Source organism: Lactuca serriola, chromosome 9 (genome assembly GCF_051521515.1).
Source record: "Lactuca serriola cultivar US96UC23 chromosome 9, Lser_US96UC23_V15, whole genome shotgun sequence".
Lineage (NCBI taxonomy): Eukaryota > Viridiplantae > Streptophyta > Magnoliopsida > Asterales > Asteraceae > Lactuca > Lactuca serriola.
Window position 1 is genome coordinate 128,446,857 of NC_136416.1, and position 21,390 is coordinate 128,468,246.

The window sequence follows — 21,390 nt, forward strand, 5'->3', positions numbered from 1 at the left end:
ATATTTTTTGTACTTTTTAAACATGGATTCATATTCATGTTAAAAAAAATGATATTTCAGTTCAGATTCACATTATGAACCTGTTCAGATTCACATTGTTAACCTCTTCAGATTCACAGTGTGCATAATAATAAGTCAGATTCACAGTGTGGATCAGAACTGATCGGAGCTTTTTCACATTGTGAATGTTAAAATTTGAAATATTTACAGTTTAGATTCACAGTGTGAATCTATACTGATCGAGTTTTTTTTTTTTTTTTTTTTTTTTTTTAACCTTCTCAGATTCATAGTGTGCATAATAGTAATTTAGATTCACAATGTGAATCTGAACCGTTCGAGATTTTTCATATCGTGAATGTTAAAAATTGAAATATTTACAGTTTAGATTCACAGTGTGAATCTACACTGTTCGACATTTTTTAATCGGTGTTGATGTTTATTAATAGAGTACAAAATATTAATATTGTTGGTATAATTAACTTTTTTTTTATAAAAATAAGCTTAAATATTGAAAAAACTAGGAAAATTAAGTGAGTTTTTTTTCGAAAAAAAAGTTCCTTTTTTATATATCATCATGGATCTCTATGGAAAGAGGACGAAAAATCGTGAACAACGGTATATTTGATTTTTTTTCGATAAAAAACTTGGCCTAAATAAAATTTTAAATGAAAAAACGGAAGTGGGGTTTTGTTATAATCCATTACATATGCGTCAATTATAAAAGTTAAAACCATTCCTTTTGCTGACGCTTTGAATTGGTTTCTTGGTTAATAATGGTTCTCTATTGAACTTTTCCCTCTATATATATATATATATATATATATATATATATATATATATATATATATATATATATATATATATATATATATGCAAGGAGTTGAGAGTGAAGTTGTACTCATGAATGTAATACAAACGCGGGAATATAATCACATGTGACGAACGTTCACGGAACTTTATTGAAGCGAGTTTTCTTTTTCTTTCTTTCTTGTTTTTTTTTTTGCATTATTTACATCAAAATCGGTCGAGGATATCGAAAAAATGAGTCTCTGAAGAATGGTTTGGATCAGAATGAGACAAGGCCTCACTAATTCTTTAGTGGGAATTCTTTTATTTAACTCCTTTGCAATGTATAAGAGATAAGTAGGTTTGGCGATTGGAAAGTCAACGTCTATTAGGTAATGTTTGTGTTCATTAGTTATATGTAGTTCGAATTCATAGTATGGAGCATTTTTGAATGAATGAGATCAAAAGAATTTGAATTTGAGGATTGTTGTTCTTGAACACCCACACCCATAGATCTTCTGCTCATACTTGGAGTAGCAATCACTTAACCTTTTTCTTTCCTCATGAAAAGGGTCACTCCGAGGTTTGATGACTTCAAAGGGAGGGCATATTGGAAAGTAGTGAGCATTCAGAGAGTTTGGAATGTCCCATTCATATTATGAGTTTGGAGGATGTAACGTCCCAAATTTCTGACAAAAGTTTTCCATTTAAAAGTAGATTTAGCATTTAAAAACTCTTAACTTGGAAATATAAGTAACATCCAATTGTTTATTATATGTGCATATTTAGTCATATAATTCATGCATTATCTTAATATTTTAGGTTGCATTTATGTCAATTATTGAGCGAAAGGTACTTAATTGGTTGAAATTTCATTTTGCAGCAGCCAAGGCATGCTCGGAAAGTAAAGGAAGCGGAATTGGTGAATGGAAGCTAGGATCTTGGATTTTTAAGAAGAAGAAGAAATTTAAGAAGAACACGACGTGTTAGCATCAAACACAGCGTGGAGTATTGAAGATTCATGATGGGTTCTTGCCTTGCCGGATAAACGTTTTTAATGAAGAACACGACGTGTTGGTGATTAACCACGTCGTGTTTCGCCGTTTTTCAGAACCTATTTATAGATCATTAATTTCCTCAACCTTAACTTATGTTATAAGTTCTTATCGACTTTTGGAGGCCAGAGACATCCCTTAGGAGCTATGGAGTGTATAATTTCATTATAAGCCTTATTTTGAAGAGATGTCATTGAATACATGCAACTTTGAACTAAGCGATTTGCGCACTAACCAGCTTTTACAAATGAATGCCTTGGAGGAATTGAGAAATGAGTCATATACAAACTCGTAGATCTACAAAGACAAGATGAAAAAATGGCTTGATGCAAGGTTGAAACTTTTTCCTAGAATGTTGTAAACATGTTGGTCTGGGCCATTCAAAGTAAAGCAAGTATTTCCATATGGGGAAATTGAGCTATTCAATGAAGATGGTTCAACCTTCAAGGTCAATGGCCATCGAGTGAAACATAATGAAAAAAGAATGTCAAGCGAGAAGAGAATGAGAGAAAGCATGGATCTGTAGGAAGCCACAACAACATAGGGCGGAAAGGAGTCCAGCTCAAGACTCGTCACAAAGAAGCGCTTGTGGGAGGCAACCCGTAATTTTTGTGTTCTAAACCACAAACAAGGCATGGATAAGTATGCCCACACCGTGTTTGGACCAAGAAATATGATTTATCGAGGTTAACCCATTAAACACGACGTGTTTGTCCATAAATATGACGTGTTTCGTTTTCAGTTACTAAAATTAGAGAGTTTTAAACGTAGTAAAAACGGTTTCAACTTTAAACTATAAAAAGAAAAAAACGTGTTTCGCTTTTTACCAATATCATTAGTTTTTTATACAAATCTTCAGGAAATGTATGATTTTTCAACTCCTAATCTGTTAAGGTGAATATACTCATGGGTTTTATGTTGCAATCTGTTTATTAGAACAAATTTTAGGAACTTTTCTATGTTTTCTAGGGTTCCAAATTTTGAGTAAATTGGGGTATATTAGTTCGATTTTCATATGAAATCATTCTAAACAAACCCCTACACTTATTTGGAGCTAATTTAGTCAAATTTGTTACTAATTAGAACTTGACAGTCGAACTGTTCTACAAACACAACGTGTTGTTCTTCAAACACGACGTGATTTCCATTCAACGAACCTAGTTTGAAGCATTTAATTGAAATTTCTTTTGGTGCTAGCTTTCTCTTCTGTTGGTTAATGTTGCAGAAAAATGAGGAGGGGTCAACATGCTCAACAAGAACCGCAAGAACGCCCGAAATTCCTGTGGAACAAATTTCTTGAGGTGGTTTCTCCTGTAGTGTTGTTGGAATGGAGGAACAAGTTAATGAAGTAGAAGGAAAGGGAATTCTATATTGCAAATGAAACCAATTGGTATTGGTTTCAAGAAGTTTGGTTGGTTGAAGCAATGGACCCATATTTGACAACACATTTTGTGAGTGATTGTGTAAGGATCACATGCACGATATGGTGAAGACTTTTCTGGATACAAGAACTAGTTTATAAGGAGCTATGTTTGGAGTTTTGAGCTAAAGTATGGTTCAGGAAGAGGTCCGATATTTTTGACACATAAATCTCACATTTTGTTTAGGTGGGGAAAGGCGAGAATGTAGTGTGGCCAAGCTATCTTGGAGGTTGGGGTAGTATAACCAATCAAAAGCCATGTCCGAGGGGTTTGGTGTTTTTCTTAATACTTGTCACACATCCTTTCCGGAAGGAGTGAATGGGGTGAATTGGTGGGCCACAATAGCGAATGGGATGTACATTCCAGCGATAACTCAAAAGGGTGACATTCGGTCACCTATTCACCATCTCATCCATAACCCTTTCTCTAGTACAATAAATATGAGGAAGGATGCGGAAAAGGTCCCAAATGTTGATGTTTTCTTCTTACGGAGCATTCTTTTACCGAGGGTTTTCTGTAACATTCCTCATTGTGTGGCGGAATTTTTAGCAGAAAGAGTGGGGAAAGATAGGAAAGGTGCACCAATTTGTGGTGGTATGTTAGTCACGAGGTTAGCTCGGTTGTTTGGGTTACTTGAAAGAAGGGAAGAAATTTTTTGACTTTGATGTCGGCCCGTAGTTTCAAACGTCTCCTCAACAAACGGGCAGACGTTGTGTAAGACAATGGAGGAAATAATTTTTCTATTCACGAGGTTGATCCGGAGGTGCAACCATGATTAGGAAGGAGGGTGAGGCCATGTCCCGATGGCCTTCATGAGGATTCCGGGGTGATTCCCAAAGAGGAAGAGATGCCTATAGACATGTACAAGCAAGCCATGCATCGGTATCAAGATAACGTTGGCCGTGGTCTAAACTACCAAAACATGCATACAGATCTTTTGTTCCAACATTGTAAATTAGCTGGCCAGATGGATACCCCACTTCGTATCCATATATACCAAGTTGGGATGAATTGTGGGGGGAGATGCAAGGAGGAGCTGGCTGTCACACCCTACTAAAGCGGAAACACAGGACGCGGCAACATAAAGGGTCTCATAGAAAAAGTTAAAAGACAACACCAACCATAGTATTAAAAAGCATTACAATTTAAAATGAGTTTCAACAACTTTTCACAATAAATTACAATGTATTTGAAATACAACACATGCAAATGCTGTTATAAGTGATGTGTCTAGGTGTCTCTTACTATATTATTCATGAAAAAACATGTAAAATGAGCGGTCAACTACCGAAATAGTTGGTGAGTTCACAAGTTAAAAATAATATTGGTTTCATGAATTGTAATCAATGTTTTGATAGAAGTTTCCATAAATAAAAGTGCATTGCTAATATGAGTAAATAAGTTTGCATAAACAAAGTTCATTTTCATCTTGAGAAATAAAGTTCCTTGCCTAAATGCGATGCAACGTTCGTATCCTCATTGGAAATAAAGTTTGTCTCTAAAACGAGTAAACAAGTTTCATTGGTATAATGAGCAAACAAGTTTGTTGCTACAAGGAGCAAACAAGTTCATTGTTAAGTCAAGTAAATAACTTTCCAGTAATAAAATTTCGTTGCTATAATGGGAAATAAAGGTTATTGCTATAATAAGTAAACAAGTTTGTATGTATATGAGGAAACAATGAGTTCACAACCAAACCTATGACTGACGCCTTATCAAGATCTATGATTATCGTTCCATAGATAAATATGGTATCATGCACTCAAGTAATTGGGCAAGTGAAGAGTTGTCAATTCCTAATAGCGCTATCCATAATGACCACTGGCTCAAACAGTTAATGGTTGGAGTAAACGTCTCCTTTACAAACGGGCAACCATTATGCAAGACAATGGAGGAAATATTTTTTCTATTCACGAGGTTGATCCGGAGGTGCAATCGCGATTAGGAAGGAGGGTGAGGCCATGTCGCGATGGCCTTCATGAGGATTCCGGGGTGATTCTCAAAGAGGAAGAGATGCCTATAGACATGTACAAGCAAGCCATGCATCGATATCAAGATAACGTTGGCCGTGGTCTAAACTACCAAAACATGATCACAGATCTTTTGTTCCAACATTGTAAATTAGCCGGCCGGATGGATACCCCACTTCGTATCCATATATACCAAGTTGGGATAAATTGTGGGGGGAGATGCAAGGAGGAGCTGGCTGTCACACCCCGCTAAAGCGGAAAACACGGGACGCGGCAGTATGAAGGGTCTAATAGAAAAAGTTAAAAGACAACACCAACCATAGTATTAAAAAGCATTACAATTTACAATGAGTTTGAACAACTTTTCACAATAAATTTGAATGTATTTGAATTACAACACATGAAAATGCTGCTACAAGTGATGTGTCTAGGTGTCTCTTACTAGATTATTCATAAAAAACATGTAAAATAAGCGGTCAACTACCGAAATAGTTGGTGAGTTCACAAGTTAACAATAATATTGGTTTCATGAATCGTAATCAATGTTTTGATAGAAGTTTCCATAAATAAAAATACATTGCTAATATGAGTAAATAAGTTTGCATAAACAAAGTTCATTGTCATCTTGAGAAATAAAGTATGTTGCCTAAGTGAGATGCAACGTTCATATCCTCATTGGAAATAAAGTTCTTCGCTAAAACGAGTAAACAAGTTTCATTGGTATAATGAGCAAACAAGTTTGTTGCTACAAGGAGCAAACAAGTTCATCGTTATGGCAAGTAAATAACTTTCAAGTAATAAAATTTCGTTGCTATAATGAGAAACAAAGTTTATTGCTATAATAAGTAAACAAGTTTGTATGTATATGAGAAAACAATGAGTTCACAACCAAACCTATGACTGGCGCCTTATCAAGATCTATGCCTATCGTTCCATAGATTAATATGGTATCATGCACTTAAGCAATTGGGCGAGTGAGGAGTTGTCAGTTCCTAATAGCGCTATCCATAATGACCATTGCCTGAAAGAGTTAATGTTTGGAGTAAACATCTCCTCTACAAACGGGCAGACATTGTGCAAGACAATGGAGGAAATAATTTTTCTATTCCCGAGGTTGATCCGGAGGTGCAACCCAGATTAGGAAGGAGGGTGAGGCCATCTCCCGATGGCCTTCATGAGGACCCCGGGGTGATTCTCAAAGAGGAAGAGATGCCTATAGACATGTACAATCAAGCCATGCATCGGTATCAAGATAACATTGGCCGTGGTCGAAACTACCAAAACATGCACACATATCTTTTGTTCCAACATTGTAAATTAGCCGGCTGGATAGATACCCCACTTTGTATCCATATATACCATGTTGGGATGAATTGTGGCGGGAGATGCAAGGAGGAGCTGGCTGTCACACCCCGCTAAAGCGGAAACACAGGACGCGACAGTATGAAGGGTGTAATAGAAAAAGTTAAAAGACAACACCAACCATAGTATTAAAAAGCATTACAATTTACAATGAGTTTGAACAACTTTTCACAATAAATTACAATGTATTTGGAATACAACACATGCAAATGCTGCTACAAGTGATGTGTCTAGGTGTCTCTTACTAGATTATTCATGAAAAAACATGAAATGAGCAATGAGGGGAGAGAGGGATTCTGAATTTTGAAGAGGAGAGAGGATATTTGATTTTTTTTATTAATTCCTTAATCTTTATAAAATTTCTTTTAATTTATATAAAATGTGTATTTTATATAAATTTTGTTCATAACTCTTGAATTTTTAGCTTATAAATGTAAGGTTAATGTTAATGAATTAAATTAATTTCCTTGATTATATTTCCATATTTTAAATATATTAATTTGATATTATAGTGTTTATAAAAACTTTTATGGGATTTTAATATAAAACTTCATAAATTTAAGTTTTAATAACTTTTAGGGTTTTAAGGAATTTTGTAAATCTTTCGATATCAAAATTAATTGAGTTTTTTAGACTTCAACTTATGTTAGAGTTTCATAACTCTTTCTAGTTAAAAATAATGTTTGTAATTCGTTTTTGTCAGTTTATTGACATTTCTATGTAGTGATTCCAAGATTCAAGTTAAATTGAAGAATGAAGTATACTAGTCCTATTTTAAACTTCGACTTTAAGTTCCTACGAGACTCTGACCTAATTTATATGAATACTTCAATGCATTATGTGTCTACATGAATGTACAAAGATGTTCGAGTCAATGAATGACCCGAATATGGATAGTCATTATAGTTAAGTAGTTGTAGAATTCACATACCAATGTGAAATCTAAGTACACTATCATTCACTTATACTTGTTTCCAAGTTTCTAGTAGGTTATAATATAGATCCTAGTTACAAAGTCTAGTATGTGTCGTGCCTACATGTACAACTAAGTTTATGAAAATCTAGAACTGTCTAAAATTTTGACAGTTGTCACACCGGTGGTAGTGGAGCGGGAGGAGGAGACGAGGAATGATTATCCTTTTCCATTTTGTTTTTATATTTTGAAGTTGGTTTAAAGACTATTTTATTTTTATTTGTTTATGTGTGTTTGTTTGAATTTATTTGTTTATATTTCTAGTAAATTAGGATGAATGTAGGATTCTAGGTAAGGTTAAGTTATTTTGTTTTCCTTGTTATTACACGTTTTTTATTTATGTTTAGATTTTCGCAGAAATAGTGTTGAGTAGTGAAACGAATTTTCAATGAAATGAAAAGAACTAAGTGAGGGGTGAGTGAAGATGTTGATCCCATTATCATAATTACAGATAAGAACCATTTTACAGAACATTTAGAAAGGTGTACTACATTTGTACCCTTTTTATCCAAAGAATCGTCATTGGGCAAAAAACACTTCAGTTAGGAAATTACTGTCAAACACATGATGGTCATAAATAAACACAACATCAAAATACATGATCCTTCATTTTGTCAATAGAAGACCATGGTGTGTTGTCACATAAACACGATGTGTTGAAGGTTCAGTCAACATTTTCAAGTCATTACTTCACACCTACTCAAGGCAGGCATTTTCCAGAATTCTTGCGTCCATTCCAAGAGCATTACAGAAGTACTATTTCCAGTTGTGTTATGAGATGTCAACGGTCAACCACACGAGATGAATGGCAACCAAGGCGTGGATGAGTTGTTCCTGTTGAGAGAAAAACTTGGAGACACACTTGAACAAACGTTAGTACAAGTATATTGCGGAATAGAGTTAATCTCAAAGGATCAAAAGATCAACAATAATATAGTTAGATAGTTAGATAGTTAGTTGCGGAAAGTAAAGAAATGTAAATGACAACAGTTGTTATATCAAGAATACACTTAAACTGATTCATAACAAGGAATGCATTCACTCCAAGTTAGTAAGCGAGATCAAGTTTAATGATTAAGTCTAAAAGACTTGCTCCGAAGAGAGGTTATGTTCCATTAGCCATTTGAGTGTGAAGAGTAATAAGATAGAGAAATGAAGAAGATAAGAGAGATGATTGAAGGAGAAATCTTGTGTATTAAGAAGTTCACAAGTTGAGTAGTAAGAAGTTCTTTTTTGTTACAAGAGAATGAGTCTATTTATAGAGACTCTAAAATAAGCCAAGACTCTATAAGCAGCCGTTCAAGGCATGCTGGACAATAGAGTACATTACATAGAATAAGTAAAAGAAATAACTAAGATTGCGGATGCTGAAGACTTTGATGACTCCGGACGCTGAGATGGTTGCTGATGGAGAATGGTTGCGGTTGCAGTTTGTAGAAATTGACTCCGGGTACTTGATTGGCTGCGGTAGCTGAACCGTTGCGGTAGTTGAGTTCAAGAGGGTCACTTTTATGATTCAACAATTTCCCCCTAAGTGACCTCTTTAACTCCGGTTCAGTTATCAAGTTTGAGGAACTTGATCAAAATCCACCAAAATTGTCTAACATTTTCCAGCCAAGTGATTCTTCTTGTGATCTCAAACTTGACTTCAACAGTAGTGTGCTTTGATCTTTCTACTGTGGTCTTGCAGATGTCAAGTTGCTTCTTGGGCAGGCGGTGCATGGCATTCATCGGAATGAAGTATTTAACATTGTCTGTCTTCCGTTTGAATATGATGCCAAGTTCTGGAAAGTTGGTTGCGCCTAGAGATCTTTCTTCATAGCCTTCTGTAAGCATTGGCACTGGTTCAAGTGGTGGAAGGTCAAATTTCTTGATGATGGTGGGGTGGATGTCCGCATCAATCTTAGCAAAATGACCAACAATGTCCTTAAGAAAAGATTTGGCTTTGTCAAGAGCAATCTGCATCTTCGGATGTTTCTCTGCTTTGTTCTGAAAGACTCTGGCAATGAGAAAAATTTCTTCAGGGTTCATGCAGGGGAAGTCTGCCTGGGTGCGGATGTAGTCATGCTCTCTTCTGTTAAGAGTGAATTGAGCAAAGTCAGCTTTCATAAACTTCCGCATCTTGTAGTTTTTCACTATGGATGGTCTATCGTTAGACCATACATTTTCCACTGAAGAGCCATGCTTTGCATAAAAGCAAGTGAGTCTTTCAAATTCCATCGGCAGTCGCTTGTGATCAGGAAGACTGCGATCGAAGGATTCAAAAACAGCAAAATACTTGGCATTGGGAGACATTGGAATATCCCAATAACCATCTGATGGTGGTTCAACATAAGTGAGATGAGGAGTGTAGTCTTCATCTAGCAGCCTGTGGTGCGGATTGACCCATGAGTTGATCAGCGATTCATCGATCATAGTATCGAATCCGCACTCTCTCCAGATAAGTTCAGCTAACTTGGCTGCTTTCCAGTCTTGTTTCCTTTGAGCTGTAGCAGGGGAGTATGTGGAGCTTTCTAAAGACATATGCTCCTCAAGGTTTTTGAAGTGAGGAGGAGTCTCAGGTTTGTTGAGGTTGTTTTTGGGTGATGAGTGGGGAGATGGAATATTTTGAGATGGTGGAGGTGAAGGTTGCGGTGTGGGAATTTTTGTTGTAGTGATTAGAGGGCTCTGACGAATGGATGTGTCTGAGCGATGGCCTTTTTCATCACTTCCCCCCTCTTCAGGTATGCATTGTAGGTGCTTCCTCAAGCCATTGTTTTAATCCATCCACCTTGGCACAGACTTCTACAAAGTGAACTTTCATCGTTTCGGCCAGTTGGGAGTTGTCTGCAATGGAAGAGTTGAAGAGCAGCTTGTGTATGTCTTTGGTAAGCTGAAGGATCTCAGGGCCATGAAAACTGGAGGTAAGGGATTTCTGCATCCGGTTGATTGTTTCATGAAGTATAGAGATAGTGGACTCATAGGCAGTGTGAGTCTCATCTATCACCCTTTGAGATAGAGAAGCTTGGTCCGCAATGGCTGTTTGTAAGCCTTGTTTGATTGCGGTCACCTCAGTAATGAGGCATTCCGCTGCGGCCATAAAGTCTTGATGATCGGCCCTGCGGTTGTTGTCAAGCGATCTAATCCCCATTTCGACCTTGAGAGAGATGCACTCAGCAGCCATACACTCTCTTGTCTCAAGTCGTTCGATGCGTTCAATGAGGGACTGCAGACCTGGAATATCTTCAGGTGGAGGTTGAGTAGGCTTGACCGCAGCTAAAATCTGATCGACTTTAGCTTGGAGATTGAGGAACTCTTTTCTTGTGACACCAACTTTCTTCTTTTTCTTTTTCTTTTCCTTGGGCTTAGAAGTTGAGTGCTGAGAACCGCTGGATTCTTCTTCTTCTTCGAACATCATTAGGTCATCATCGAAAGGATTTGGTTTGTTGACCTCTTGGATGTCTTCATCATCAAAACCGAAGGTTGGGGCCGAGCTGAGTTCAATAGCTGGCTCTTTGTCTTGAGATGGGTTGACTGCGGTAGGTGGAACAGGAGTTGAAGTAGGAGGAACATTAGATGTACCTGCGGCTGTGGTTGAGGCTTGAGCTTTCAATACGGTTTCCGCCATTTGATCCATCCAGGTTTGAACCTTTTGGATTGTGGCAGCAGTATGGGCATTGCTGATGGCATTTGCCCAGTACTTAGCCACATACAAGATTTCTTGTTCCTTCTGTTGTTGCTGCTTGACCTGTTGCTCCTTGCGGGCCTGGAATGCTCTTTTGAAAGCAGTATACTTCTTGATTTTAGCATCAGTAGTTGGCTGATACTGACTCCAAGATTCACTAGAATCTTCACCGTCAATTCCTTGAGTTCGCACCAAGGTGTCCTTTGGGTTCACGGATCCTGGCACATTAGTGCTCACTGTGCCTAAACCACCTGATAAAGATGTAAGCAGAGTAGGATTTCTTGGGCTTCCTCGGTCTTCTTGACCCGTGGTCAAGTCTGGCCTCGGCCTAGTTCTGGCATGGGCGCAAGAAATGCCCTGCGGATGGAGTGGTGTTTGAAGTGTTTGGGATACTTGCAAGAGGATGGAGTCTAACTCCTCAGAAGAAAAGATATGCAGTCTGGAAGCCCTGGAGACCTTAGGGCATTTTCTAGATTTATCTACTTGAGATAAAACTGGGGGGCTGTCTCCACGTTCGGATGAAGATGATGATGAAACAATCTCACATGATGAGGTTGAGTGGTATTCGATAGAGGTATTGAATGGGTGTGCGGCCACCCCAAGGACTACCGGAGCATGTTGAGAGGCTGCAGTATTAGTCCGGTCACGCATTTGGCCAGTGGGTGCGGTTGTCTTTCTTTTCTTGAGGATAGATATAGGTTTTCTATCTTCATCATAATCACTGCTCGATACAGTGGTAGTTTTGGCTTTGCGTTTCTTGGAAGGTGCGGTTTGTTTTGGGGCTTTCTTCTTGGGTGTGGTAGCTTTCTTTTTAGAAGTCACTGATTTTCGCAGTTGAGAAATGTTAGAAAGTGTAGTGGCAGAGGGGGCTGCGATACCCTCAGGAAGAATGGTAGTAGAAGGAAGAGGTGGGATAGAAGGGTATGGGATAATACCCTCCGTAGCCTCAATATGATCTGAGACATCAGCAGTCTCGAGACCAAGCAAAGTAAGGATGTGAATGGGGAGCCTGTGGATAGGTCCAAAAAGAGTTTGATTAGAAGAGGGATTGTACCTTTTGAGGTCCTTGGTGACAAAAAAGTTGATGCCACTGCCCATGTCGAGACCAGCATCCGCATGTAGATCAGAAATCCATAGAGACCAGAATCGAGCAAAGGTGAGCTCGTTTGGGTTCTCTCTAGGGTGCTCTTTGGGAATGTACTGGAGGAAATCATCCCAAAGAATCTGACCGTAGTTGACATCATGACCTGTAAAGATGCTCCATACCAATTCTAACAGCTTTAAGCCCTTGTTGTCAATGCCTCCGGTTCTGCCAGACAGACAGCGGATGACAAAGAGGCATACGAACTGCCAAACCGCAAGCAGTTGGTTCTTCTTGAATTCACCAATCCCTAGGATCGGTTTCTGATAACCCATTTGGTAATGTGTGGTGGTGATGTCAGATAATGATGGTGTGAAGATCTTGATGGAAGGGTGAATCAAAAGGTTTATGACAGTCAAGAACTTCTCTTTGGTCAAGATGACCAAGGAATCATTGATGAGGTTGAGATGCACTTCTTGAGGGTTTTCCAGTGGTCTGTATGCAGAAAAGGCACACTTGAAACGGGAACAACATCAGTAAATGCGTCGAATGGGCCAAATAGGATGTGATTCTTGAGGTGCTTGATCATCAATTTGTTGGAGCATTATACGATTGATGATCTTCAAACACTGCACGGAAGTTGCTGGAGGCGATTGTTGGGGTTGTGGAACTAGTTTGAGTCATGGAGCCTGAAGCCTTGGATTGCTTCTTTGATGCACCAGATTTCGCCATTGAGAGATTGAGACTTGAGTTCTTGAGAGTTTTTGGGAGTTTTGGAGAGTTTGAGAGAGAATAATCGATTATCAGAGAGCGTAAATGACTTTGGAGGAGAAGGTGGGTTTATAAAGGGGGTAAAAGATTTTTAACCCTAGGTAAAAGATAGAAGGGGGTAAGAAATTGAATGGGGTTTTTGGGGGGAATCAATTATTCTGGGATTTAATCTCAGCCACACGAATATGAAACGGTTTTTGAAGAGATTTTGAGAAATCTTTAAAGAGGTTTTGCATTTAATGGCGGATTTGACGCATGGTAATACATCAGGTAATCATGGGTTGATGAGAGAGAATGTAGTAACTGATGGGACGTGGTTAAGAGAAGAAAAGACAGGTTGAGAACGGTTTGATTTGGAAATCGTTCTTTTTGTCATTATCCTAAAATAGGTCTGATCCTGGGTTTATTCAGAAAGGGAATGTGACAGTTTCTAAAGGGAATGTTTGTATTTTATTTAATGAAGGATCATTAAATAGCACACAAGGATTTGAGAGTTAATGAGAGTTAATGAATCTGTTGGAATTTATTTAAGGGGATTACGGATGAAAACATCATTGCGATTGAGAAACTCCATCGCGGATGAGCAAAGAGAGACATCAGAGAGAATCTGTGAGAAAATACTTGTACAAAAGTTAGAAATAAAAGAACATTAAAACCCATGAGAGATACGTATGATATATGGTTGCAGTACCTAGACTGAGGTACCCAAACCATCTATCATATGTAATTCTCAGTTAGAACCGCAACGGAGACCAATGATGGTCTGCGGTAGCTAACACTTCATAAAGAATTGCGGGTCCAGATTCATCATTCCCAACATTTGTAAGAATGCACTGAGTTTTGTAGAGTCAAGAGCTTTTGTAAAAACATCAGCGTAGGAACAAAGATGAGTTCAATATTACCTTTCAGAATATGATCTTTGATGAAATGATACCGTAACTCAATATGTTTTGTCTTGGAGTGCTGAATAGGATTATGAGAGATTGCTATAGCACTTTCAGAGTCACAGTAAATTGGTATCCGCAGCATTCTGTACTCATAGTCTAGCAATTGTGTCTTCATCCAAAGAACTTGGGAACAACAGCTGGCTACGACCACATATTCTACTTCTGCGGTAGATAGAGATACACACGTTTGTTTTCTTGAGGACCAGCTCACAAGTCTTCCTCCTAGGAATTGGCATCCACCTGATGTACTTTTCTATCGAGCTTACAACCTGCATGATCCGCATCGGTGAAGGCTTAAAGACTGAAGTCGTTGCCTGCGGGATACCATAAGCCCATAGATTTGCTTCCTTTAAGATACCGCAGAATTTGTTTGGCTGCGGTCATGTGAGACACTTTTGGATCAGCCTGGTATCTTGCGCATACACCAGTTGCAAAGACAATGTCAGGTCTGATTGCGGTGAGGTACATCAGCGAACCAATGATACCTCTATAAGTCTTGTGATCCACAGATTCACCAGAGGGATCAGCAGAGATCTTATAACCGAAGGCCATAGGGACCTTAGCAGAAGAGCAGTTGTCCATTGAATATTTCTTCAGAAGTTCGGTGGTGTATTTCTCTTGGTGAATGAAAATTCCTTGCTGAATTTGTTTAACTTGAAGACCTAGAAAGAAAGTAATCTCTCTATTCATGCTCATTTTGAATTTGTTGGTCATGAGCTTTGCAAATTCATCTACCATGCCTTGATCGATCGATCTGAAGATGATATCATCCACATATATTTGTACCAACATAAGATGGTCACCATTTGCTTTTTTGAATAATGTGGGATCAATCACTCCTCTTTTGTACCCGGATGAGACAAGAAATTCAGAGAGTGTCTCATACCAAGCTCTTGGTGCTTGTTTCAGACCGTAGACTGCTTTTTCAAGATTGTAGTAGTGGTTAGGAAATTCAACATTTTCAAAGCCAGGAGGTTGCTGAAGATAAACCTCCTCTTTTAGTTCACCATTGAGGAAATCACTCTTAACGTCCATTTGGTGTACCTTGACATTTTTGTGGGCTATGTATGCTAGAAAGATCCGGATGGCTTCCATGCATGCTATCGGAGCATACATTTCATTGTAGTCAATGCCTTCTAGTTGACTGTAGCCCTTGGCAACAAGTCTTGCCTTGTTTCGGATGACTGAGCCAGATTCGTCTAGCTTGTTCTTGAAAACCCATCTTGTACCAACAATAGTATGACCTTGTGGAAGAGGAACAAGTTGCCATACTTTGTTTCTTTCAAATTCTTCTAATTCTTCTTGCATTGCGGCTATCCAGTCTGGTTCAATCAGAGCTTCTTTGATGGTTCGAGGTTCAAACGAAGACATAAATGCTGCATAATGGCAGTGTTTAGATAAGTCTTTGGAAGATCGAGTCTGGATACCTGCGGATGGGTTGCCAATAATTTGACCTGGTGGGTGGTCTCTTGTCCATACATGAAGTCGTGGCATCAGATGATCAGCAGCTGCGGTAGAAGGAATATCTTGGATGTCAGAGGAATCTGCGGTTGGGGAAGGCAGTTCCCCCTAGAGTTGAGAACATCCTGCTGAATCATCTTGATCTAATGGAGTAGAATTTACTTGAGGAATTGGCAGAGGTTGAGGTTCCCCCTGGACTGTGGATGGGAGTTCCTCTGGAACCTGAGAAGGTTCCCCCTGGAATGCGGATGGGAGAGTGACAATTCTAGGATCAGATCTAGTGTCAATATTCTCTATGAATTCGTCATCTGAGTCCTCCGAAGGTTCGTTTGATGGTGAGGCTTCACTTTGGGCAGGAATGTAAGCAACATTAGGTACTGGAACCTCAACGGTTGCTAAATGATCCGGAGTAGAGCTTTCCCCCTCAACCGGAGAGGTGGAAGTATTAAGCGATACTACTTCAGATAGAGGTGGTCCAGATACGTCGGCATGTTATTGTTGAGCTGCGGGTGACACTAGGACTTCGGATAGCTTCGCCGTTTCAATGGGATCAATCAGATCATGATAGTTGATTTCAACTAGATTCAGAGGTCCGGAAGTAGCTGGAATGTCACTTTCCATGATTGCAGTTATTTCGGTGGATGGAGGTGCACTATGGATGTGAGAGTCATCAAATTTCACATCGAAGCTTTCGATGATCAACCTTGTTCTTCTGATAAGCACACGATACGCAACCTTGTTAGTAGAATAACCAAGGAAGATACCTTCGTCAGACTTTGGTGCAAACTTGTTGATTTGGTCTCTGTTGTTGATCACGAAGCATCTACTGATGGGTTTTGAGCATTCTAACACTTCCTAAGTGTACATGCAACCCTAATAACCTTGGATCTATGTTTGTCTAATTATCATGCAAAGTTGAATTTCCAAGGTTATATTCCTATCTAGCATACATGGGGAACAATTTTAACTTGAATGAAAGATAGAATAACTTACCTTGTTGTTGCTTATGTTCCTTGAAACCTTGTGAGCCTAGCACCCCAAGTGTGATGCCTCAAATGCTTCACACAACACCAAATGCTCTTGGAAAGACCTTTGAGATAATACACACTTCTTAAAATCGGCCAAGCCCTCTAGTTTCTTAGTGTAGCCGATTTTGGTGGAGAATATGATTCTTATATAGTGTTGACACATCTAGGGTTACACCATGTAAACCCTAATGTGTCATGACTCTTCATTTCCATGACCCATGGGTTTGTAACTCCCATGGAGCATCCATGGAGCATCCTATGGGTAGAACCCAACTTGATAATCCATGGAGCCTCTTAGCCCACTATACAAGATATGGATGATTTACATAATCAACCCACATATTTAATTAGTTCTCTTTTGACCACTTAATTAATTCTAAATTAATTATTGATCAAACTAATCAAATAATATTATTAATATATTAGAACTTATAATATATTAATAATCTCCAAGTGTTATTTCTCTCATTTAGTCTATCCAATTGCATGGTGCCATGCAACCCAAATGGACCATGCCGGGTCGGGTCAAGTACACACCCGAAATAGTTATGGACTTAGACACCTTATCCAACATCTACATCCAAAGATATGAAAGAAATGAACATTGGGTTTGCGATTGTTGAGACCTTCATATGGTGTTTTATTGAGACGCTTGCATATGATACTTCGGTTTCGAACAAAGCATGCGGTTGCTACTGATTCGGCCCAGAAGTAGAGAGGAAGTTGGGCGAAGTTAAGCATGGATCTGGCTGCTTCAACGAGAGTGCGGTTCCTTCTTTCTACTACACCATTTTGTTGCGGTGTATAGGGTGCTGAAAAGTTGTGAGAAATACCTTTGGACACTAGGAAACTGTTCAAAAGATGATTAGTGAACTCGGTTCCATTATCACTGCGGATGCGTCTGACTAGAAGCTTTATTTGAAGTTCGATTTCTTTGATGAAGTTAATGAAGATCTGCGGTGTCTCTGATTTGAGTATAAGAAAGAAGACCCATGTGAAGCGTGTATAGTCATCAACAATAACCAGTATATATTTTTGTGGTGAAGACTGGCTACGGTTGAAGGACCGCAGAGATCAATGTGTAATAGCTCCAGTGGTTCAGTGATAGAAGAATCCATAACCAGAGGGTGGCTGTAGCACCTGGTTCCTGGTATGTAAATCTTATTGAGTATTTTCCTTCTTTTTAGCCTTGGACTCGGCGAGTCATAGGTCCGACTCGCCGAGTAAGGACGGGACCCGGGACATGTTTAAGTTGGCGACTCGGCGAGTCCATATTCTGGACTCGGCGAGTCCATATTCTGGACTCGGCGAGTCCATATTCTGGACTCGGCGAGTCACCACTGTTGGATGAAACCCAAAGTTTCGGGAGTTGCACCCTATTTAAACGATGTTTTGTGCCTCATATCCGCCCCCATTGCGTCCAGAACACTCCCTCTCGAACCTCTAACTCCTCTTTTGGTAATTTGGGTGACTTTGGTTCATTTCTTTGAAGTTTTGGAGAGAAGAAGAAGGTAGATCAAGAGGAGAGGAAGAAGATCCAGAATCTTTGTGCCATTTCAGAACTTTTAGAGGTATTGGACTCGAAACCCTCTCTGTCCCTTCATTATTATCTCATTGAGAGCTTGTGATAGCCATTTCAAGGCTTCTTCTAGTCTTGACCTTTGTGTAATGAGCTTATAGTGTTGAGGGACTTCGGATCTAGGCATGTTTGGGCTCTAAGGGCTCGGATCTGTAGCCTTTATGGACCCTCATTGCTTGAAAACCTTGGATCTACCATTTTAAGTACATTTTGACCCTAAAATCCGTATTGGTGAATATCTACACGTAAAGTTGGAAACTTTACGTGTGATTCGTGTTCTAGGAGTCCAAATCTGTGAATGGCATGGACTGGAATCGAGCAAATCTGTGTATTTAGTGGGTGCATGGCAACGACTCGGCGAGTCGTTCATGTGAATCGGCGAGTCTGTTCGCGAGTCTCCGAGTTTATCCCCATTTCGTAGTATCGAGTGAGAAGTGAGTCACGGGGTGTGACTCAGAGAGTCGGAAGCTGAACTCATCTATGGAGGAACTCGGCGAGTCAATGCCCTGACTCGGCGAGTTCAAGGCAATCTCCTTAGATCAAGAACAGACTCGGCGAGTTGTTCATACAACTCGGCAAGTCGCAACATAAGTGTTCTTCGGATGAAGATGGACTTGGCGAGCTGTTCATACAACTCGGCGAGTCTTAGCATAAGTGTTCATCGGATGAAGATGAACTCGACGAGTTGTTCATACAACTCGGCGAGTAGGATGAAGGACTTCAATATCAGTTTAGAAGGAGAACTCGTCGAGTCGTCGCCTAACTCGACGAGTAGAAACGGGATTCAGGACAATCGTTTGGGTAGGGACTCGGCGAGTTGGAAAGCCAACTCGGCGAGTCGGGTCAACTGAAAGTTGACTCTGACTTTGACTTAGGGCATGATTAGGGGTAAAATGGTCATTTTACCCAAACAACAGTTAGCAGTGTTTGATTGAGTATGTTGTGGGAATTGCAGCTGGAGGATTTCCAGAGCAGCAACAGCAGCAGTAGACAGTCAGTTCCCGATCAGATCAGCAGCTACTTCGAGGTGAGTTACCTTCCAGTAGCGGTGGGTCTACGGCCACAATGTCGGCCCACCAGTAGGAGTCGTATGTTAGATTATTGTCTTTGTGATATTATCTAGGTTTGCTACTACCTGATTTGTTATATGCTAGCATGATATGTTATATGAGATAGAAGTAGAGATCGGTTGATAGGACCGAAGGGTAGTTCAGACACCCTAGAAATCTTTGACAGTACGTGATGATATGTTTGCATACTGGCTTGTTATGTTATATGCGATAGAGGTAGTGGGAGGGGACTAGTCCCCGAGGATCGGTTGTTAGGACCGACGGGTAGTCAGCACCCCAGAATGGGTTGACACGGGTAGGACGGCACCCCAGAATGGCCGCACGGGTAGTTGGCGCCCCAGAATGGTCGTACCGGGTAGTCAGGCACCCCAGAATAGCCTGGCAGTAATTGTGTTATGTGTTTGCATGGTATGTGGTAGGTTGGGGGAACTCACTAAGCTTTGTGCTTACGGTTTTCAGTTTTGGTTTCAGGTACCTCCTCAGCTAGGGGAAAGGAGCCGGCACGGTAGCAGCATGTCACACACACACACTCTCTTGTTTCCCCAGTTACGAGTTTATTCTGGGATTGATACTCTGATATTTGATTGATCGAATGTTGTGGTTTTCAACTTGGTTTTCGATGTGAAATGGTTTAATCAAACAATGTTTTAACTATTGATGCTTTTATGTAATGTTTTATAACGAAATTTTTGGACGTGAAAATTGGGTCGTTACAAGTTGGTATTAGAGCCCTGGTTTGAGGGATTCGGGCACACCTTCGGGGGTGTCTGAACTCAAATCGAGGGATTAAAAGATTTTCTAAAAGAAAATGTTTTCTAAAAACTGAGAAAAGAGTTTCGAGAAAGAACGAAGTGTGTGATGTGCGCGACCGGCCGTGCTCAAGTAAGTATTCCCCAAAGTACCCATACGAGATTATGTTATGTTTATCAGCTTTGGTAGAACAGCATGCTAGAATAGGACTAAGGATCTAGGAGTGATGCCTTATGTGCCTGCTTTATGTGTTTCAGTTGTATGAGAATTGCATGCTAGTTATTGAGTAGACCGCAAGTAGGATAGCCTGATTAGGTTATGCCTGATAGTATGAGCTTAGCACTTTATGCTAGTATAGTTCCTATAAGCAGATAGAGTTGATTGAGATTGTTACCCTTGTCTAAATGCTGCTTGCTTCGTGCTATGTGGGACTCTGAATAATGGAAGTTAGCCATTAGGCGAATACGTCACGTCACATATGATCAGGGTTGAATAATCTTAGAGTGCCGGATTTGATCCTACTGCGCAGCTCTTGTTTTAGTCCAACCGTTGTAGGGACGAGTCGGGTACTCGAAGGATTATCTGAGCCTCGTCACATGTGATGGTACTCGGGTAATGGCTAATTGGCATTACAAGGAGGCCTGCATCAGCTGAGGGCTAGATAGAGTAGAATCAGAGATTTCCCTAGGGCAAGCCCAGGATGAGTATAGCAGTGATCAGCAGTAGTGAAAGGGATCTGGTGGAGTCGAGGCATTCCTTGAAGAAGGTACGGATAAATGTGGAAGGTAGTATGGGCCCGTACTACTGAAAGCAGAGGATCCGTACCCGAACCAAGGAAGGCCAAGATAAGACCAGGGAACTTGTAAGTAGCAGTGATCCCTCAGGAAGTATCAATATCACTAATGATTGTATTATGTATTGCAGAATGGTGGTACTTCGATCGAGGCCGGTAGATGGCGGTTCAGGAGAGGGGTCAGGTTCGGGATCAGGTTCCGAGCCGGTAGATGAGGGACTACGCGAGTTCATCGCGTCAGAGATCACCAGAGGCATCCTTGAGTCGACCCCCATCCTCTTTGGGTCGATCAAGGAAGGGATCATGGAGTTGATGGAGGATTGTCTTCGAGCATTCAGGAGTGATATGCAATCTAGCCAGTCGGGATCTCGCACACTGTCCTTCAAGGACTTCAGGGGCAGTGGTGCGCCGGATTTCCATGGGGTGAAAGACCCCATTGCTGCCAGGCGATGGATTGCAGACATCTAGTCTGCACAGTTGACTAGCTTCTGCCCCGAGGGGTCGAAGGTGAGGTATGCAGCCGGGTGCTTACGGGACCGAGCCCGGGATTGGTGGGAGTCAGTGGGTGACTCGTTGGGAGCCTTGGCTATCAAGGCTATGACCTGGTCGGACTTTGTGACCAGGTTCAGGGCAGAGTTTGCGCCGGCTGTCGAGCTTCAGCAGCTGGCCAGGGAGTTCC